This window comes from Rhyacophila brunnea, unplaced genomic scaffold, assembly GCF_057557595.1.
Source record: "Rhyacophila brunnea isolate RB1 unplaced genomic scaffold, BYU_Rbru_1.0 scaffold_16, whole genome shotgun sequence".
In the NCBI taxonomy this organism is placed as follows: domain Eukaryota; kingdom Metazoa; phylum Arthropoda; class Insecta; order Trichoptera; family Rhyacophilidae; genus Rhyacophila; species Rhyacophila brunnea.
In genome coordinates, this window is record NW_028232816.1 from 16,356,409 (window position 1) to 16,362,686 (window position 6,278).

Sequence of the window (6,278 nt, forward strand, 5' to 3'; positions counted from 1 at the left end):
GATTTTTTAAATCGTAATTTAAATATTAAGCAATAATTTCAAGATTTAGGCATATAAAAAATCGGGCTCGTCCGGGATTTGAACCCGGGACCTCTCGCACCCAAAGCGAGAATCATACCCCTAGACCAACGAGCCGATGAAACTTAGACTGATTATTATAAACAAATCAAACACTCAACATAATAAAGATAGCAAGTAATAAAATGTTGACGTCACTATCAACTTTCACTACTCGTCTTGATGAGCAAGTTTTACGCACGGCTTGAATTTAAACTGATTATATTATTTGGCCACTTCCGCAACGGCTCGTTGGTCTAGGGGTATGATTTTCGCTTAGGGTGCGAGAGGTCCCGGGTTCAAATCCCGGACGAGCCCAATGGTATACTTTTTGTCATGTTCTGATGATTTTTCGAGGAAAATACTAATACATGTTTGATATACATACAATGCCATCAAAACATGTTTTTTTATTATTAAATTAGTATTTAAACACCGGAAACATGGAACGAAACATTGTGTCGCCAGGGTAACCATCCAAATTCATAAAATAGCAAATATACGTGGGGTTACTGCCAAAACTTGGTAAGTCTCGAAATCATGTTATGGAGTAATAATTGCAATTTGAAGTTTGACTTAGGTACCCTCTAAAATCAAGCATAATGCTAATTTCTTCGTGCTTTATGTATATCTTCTATGTATATATCAAATGACCTTGATTTTTTTCTAGAAGATATATTTATATATAGACACATAATATGTTGTTAAACTCTAAATACCTAAACTATCGACTTACCAACTTTTGGCAGTAAGTCCACGAATATTAAAGAAATGGTTAATATAATAGTAAAGTTGGTAAATAATAGGTACATATATTAAATTTAGTCATGGCTTCCGGAAATTGGCGCCAAGCTAATAATAATTTATTGTACGAGCTCTACACTATTCATACAATATTTAATAACGATAATAATTATAATCTTCCGTTTCTAACGACAATGTCACTCGAAATTTATTTGTGTGTAGGTACTCAGTATCTACTACTACTTCACACTGCCATCCATCGTTGGATGTATGAGTCTATGGTTGGAACATAAGGCAAGCACATGGTCACGTCGCTTCGCTCGGTCCATCGCGATGTCTCGCGCCTTCTGCCCTGCAGCGTGTAGATCACTTTTGTAGCATTGCTGCAGGGTGAGAGAAGATCGACGCACTCTCCCGTGGCATCTGGAACATTATGTCGGAGCCATGCGAAACGTCATTTCTTCAAATACCGGGGGCTGGTGTGTCCGCACACAAAATCGAATGTTTGTAACGCGATCATACCAATGTATCCCTAAGCACGGTCGCACATACTGCAACACGTCGAATTTGTCGATGTGATTTGGTTGTCATTCACAAAACACAATACCTATTATGTATCTAACACATAGCGTTGGCGCGACATTTTGGTAGAAAAAACAACATCTGTTTGTTGCATGTAACAAAACTCATTCGACATGGGCCGCGTATTGGAAAGTTTCAATGGTATTTTAAACAGAAACGTTCGAAAAACGTATCACATAATAATTATGAAAATGTTATTTTTTCGATTTGACTAAACACCACTGGATCATTACAGAATTATCACAGCACTCTGGAAGAGACACTACCCATCTACCAGTGGCGTACAGTCTATAGATGCTGTGGATGCAGCGCATGCCTTAATTATTCCATTCTCCATAATATTCATATGATAGTAGGTAGGTATAAATATCAACAAAACCGATAAATAAATAAATACAATTACGTACTAAATGCTTGGCACTGCTCCTTATGAGTGAAAATCTACTATGGTGTGGGACTTACTATTTGAGTGTATCAATAAAAATTTAACGACAGCGCCAATACATGCATTTGTTACGAATATCTGTCATCGGTCAGTCAATAGAAATAATGTATTTTTAAATTGAAACATTCCACATGACAAAAAATGTCATACAAAACACCACTTGTCTTGTAATTTATTTCAATATAGACATATCGTTTTTAAGAGCATGCCTAATCTCAAAAAACACCGCACGCCAGTGCTACCTACCTATGTACCTAATTGATTTTATATTATGAAACCATATGTATGTGTATTATGCTATACTGACATATAAACACAATGAAATATGCATGATACCGCGTCTGTAATAGGTATATATAAGAAAGAGTAGATTTCAGTCTTAATTTACCTTTATTTTGAATCCCTTAAGAGAGCTGAACGCATGGTAAAGACAGCAGATCCCAGGTTTATAAAGGTAGGTACATAATAATAATCAATAATGTCATAATTTGACGAATGTGTATGACAGCGGCATAGTACTGGTAAGAGTAGAAGAAACTAAATTAGTATGGGTTCCTATAACTAGTGTAAGCAGCAGTGGTGAAGACTCCATACTAGGCGATTATTTAAAGCCTACCTTCTTAAGAAAAATATTTTTTAATTGCATATATTATTGACATATATATATATATATATACACTTAATCACTTCATTATTTTATGTTATATAAAAATAATTTATTTTGCCAACGAGAGATGTCGTATATCTAGCAATGTATTACAGTATTATACAGTTTACAAAACAATCTGCAAAGGTATTAAAAAAATATACCACAGCGCTCCGTAAATTAAATAATAAACGCCGCGACGTCTCGACGTAAATAAATTTCCGATTATGTGTGAAATAATTCTGATTTTTTTTCGTATCGACTTTACATCTCGTAACCTCAGGAAGTCTGCTGATTTGTACGAAATAAGGTAAGCTCCTATCGCAGAGCCTAAAACATTCGCGCATAATATTGTTGTCACGACTGCGCACTTTGTCCAAAATAATTAATAATTAGATAATTAAAAAAATAATTGCAACGGCGTTTAATCGAATATTAATAAATAAGTAAGTATAGATTGTTTTTAAAAATAAAAATTTTTGATGGGTATACATGTTTTGAAAAATATGTAATTTAAACACATCGCTCATTTTTATGTCGTCAATGAGTTTTTGAAGTTTCATTGAATTAGTGTGTCGTTGTCATTTATTAGTGTGTACCTCTATTCATTAGTAGTAAATATCGTACTATTCTCGTAAGTATACCTGACAAGTGTGCTCTTTTTATCAGATCTCCACAGCCTACCTCTTTCCAAAAGTCACCCTTCGCCACTGGTAAACAGACAATGATGGTTATCATAAATTAAGCTTCTAGAGTTGGTTCAGAAGCAATTCAGTGGTGAAGGTATATGAAGAAGGTCATGGCCCCCACATCCTGAAGCGGGCCCCCAGGCTAGGATCTTTGGCGGCCCCCCTACCTATCTCTAAGGATAAAGGCAGTGTGACGCTCTACAGTATCTAGCGTTTTCCAAATGGTGTACGCAGTAAAATGAAAGTGTATATTTAGTGTTTTTTTTGTTTATTTTAATACTTACATCCATTTTAATTATTATGGAGTTGTCGAGTGTCCATACATAATTAAACATTGCACAGAAACTGTGTAAAAAGATTATTGAAGGACAATAGCGCTGCAGGCGACTTTTTTACTATTAGAGCAAATTTATGATATGTGTTTATCTCACTTATCTGGTTAACTCGCCAAGCCGCCCCCCCCCCTGAGCCCGCGCCCCCAGGCTAGAGCCCTGTCAGTCCCCCCTTGTGGGGGGCATGAAGTAGGTACGTCCTTACCTCCGCCAAAAAAATCTTCTTCGGGGGTTGTGAGTGTCATTTTTTTCTCTAAGTTTCCAGGAACGCTTTCTATTATTAATTCTCTCCGTCACTGACATAATTTTATTACTTCAATCAATACCTATATGTTGAAGGTATCTCGTGTGAAAAGTTTAATACAGGTACATATCTACTTAATATTTTTAATCTCCCCGAATCCGTGGTTTTAATTGAAATGTAAAAAAATCACCCCACATAAACTCTTCCATATCAATACATATATCATATAATATATCCCCCATGCGGTCATCAGGAATTCCATTGTAGTAGGCAGTGGCAAAGGTTGGAGGTATGCAGCGCTCGAAATGGAAAAGTTAACGAACCGGAGCGCTCGACAAATTTTATGAAGATATTTACATTGTCATTAAATCGTATGTGTATTTTGTAAAAATAAGTGTGGAAGATTTTCTATTCTATGGCCTATCTAGCTCAGACGGTCAACATATTTTTCCACGAGACGGAGCGATAATTTTACAAATTTCACGAGCCGGGATGGCGCTCCGGTGCGTTCCGTTCCATTTCGAGCCCTGGAGGTATGCTGTTAAGATCCCACATAAAAAGTGCAAAATAAACTTTATCAGTCGTACGTATTTGTTTTCATTGAACTAAGACTACAATTTTATTTACATTATGGTGTAAGTTAGTTTTCAAAATTCAATTAAGCCCCGCGAAGAACAAGAATTTTGTCATTAAATCACACATAATTTTGGATATTTTATAGATAGAAGAATATTTTTTATCTATTATGGTTTGGTTGGGCAAGGGCTTAATTATTTTTAAAAACCTACCAACATCATGTATTATATTATTATATTATATTCTTAATTATGAATGAATGAAAAAGTGTGCACTATTTTGTCGGATCGCCCATAGCGTACCATAACTCGTATGGTTTGCTTTTGGCAGGATTTAATTGATTTTTAAAAACTAACCAATACCATTTGTAAATTGTAGTATTACTTCAATAAAAACAAAAACGTATGACTAACAAAGTTTAGTGTGCACAATTCATGTCGGATCGTAGCAGCCTACCTCCACCCTTCGTCACTGTTAGTAGGTATTGCTATAATCCGATAGGCAGCACAACACATTAATAACAATTCTCATGGAGCCTGAAACGCCTCTTTGCAATATGCAGAAAGTGGACTGTGTTGTCATGTAGAAAGCCGATTATGTCATAACTAGACTGTAGTCGGTATAGGTAATACCGATTATAATTTCCATGACATATCTTATCTGACAAATATTCATCATTTACGATAGATAGAACAAATCATTTGGTATTTTCGTAAAAAAGTATCTTCTAAATACGAACTAACATAAATCATTGCCTTATCTATTACATAATCATAATATTCATATTATAAAAATCACTATATGTCTATAAAAATGTATGTAGGTATAGATAAGTAGGTAGGTACACGTCATGTCCGAAGCCAATTACACACGCGGTCAGTTACAAGCGTATTTAAAAAACTCCATACGATATTGAAGAAAACTAATGAATACTGCCACATTAAAAAACCTATTCAATTTAGAGAATTAGAAAAGTCACCAGATACCTACTCTCAAATTTAAACAGCATGTATATGAGCGGCGAAGGGTGACTTTTCGAAAGAGGTAAGCTGTGGAAATCTGAGAAAGAGAGCACACTTGTCAGGTATATCTATACCTGATAAGTGTAAGTTTAGTGTAAGTGTAAGTACCTGCGTACAAGAAATAGGAAGATAATACGATATTACTACTAATTGATACACAATCTTTACAATGAAAAATAAATATACACTCCAATATAAATAAAGTTTTATGAATATAAATTAACAGTGTAGAATGTTAGTCTCCAGGAATTTGTTTATAAACATATATATTATTTATTATCACACAATATTGGTTATGTTTACAACACGTGCTGTTTACTTGGTTGTATTGAACGACTAACTACATGACACTATGCGCATGCGCATGTACCCCTGAGACCGAAATGAATATAATCATAATAATAAAACGTCTCTGTTCTGGCAGAACACACTAACTGGAGAATACTAGTTTTGAGTAATTTGACTTTGAAGTTGTTAAAATGTTTGAAATGGTCTATCATGTGAGTTTATTAAGTAATCGTAAAAAGGATGACTTTAAAATTTATTTATTAAGAAGGTTTCCTGACGGTAAAGTTTGAAATAAGGAACATTTTGGTATAACTAACTCAATATGTCATTTTTTCGAATTAAAGTGTCTTCTGCCAGAACAGTGACGAAATTATGTGTTGCATCGGCGCGCGCAACTTCGTCACACGCCAAAAATACACTCTGATCTGTTTTTCCAAACGTGCCAAAAGAAGTATAACTTCAAAAAAATCATAATACATGGCTGTTCGCATAATCCTATTGAGAATGACGACTAATAATTACCAGGCAATACATAGATAGCACTGATAATATATTTTACGTCATGAGTCATTACACTTTGGTTTTACTGTATTTTTCAGTAATTCGTGTACTGTGTATGTACCTAAGTACACAGTGAAAAATTTATCCTTAGG

At 34.8% G+C, this 6,278-nt stretch overlaps 2 non-coding genes across 2 annotated transcripts; one reads left to right on the plus strand and one right to left on the minus strand.

Annotated features, from left to right (window-relative positions):
* Positions 1–63: 63 nt before the first annotated feature.
* TRNAP-UGG (transfer RNA proline (anticodon UGG)) lies at positions 64–135 on the minus strand. The gene has a single exon. It is a non-coding gene; the product is annotated as a tRNA-Pro (tRNA).
* A 168-nt stretch (positions 136–303) lies between these two features.
* TRNAP-AGG (transfer RNA proline (anticodon AGG)) lies at positions 304–375 on the plus strand. The gene has a single exon. It is a non-coding gene; the product is annotated as a tRNA-Pro (tRNA).
* The last annotated feature ends 5,903 nt before the right edge of the window (positions 376–6,278 follow it).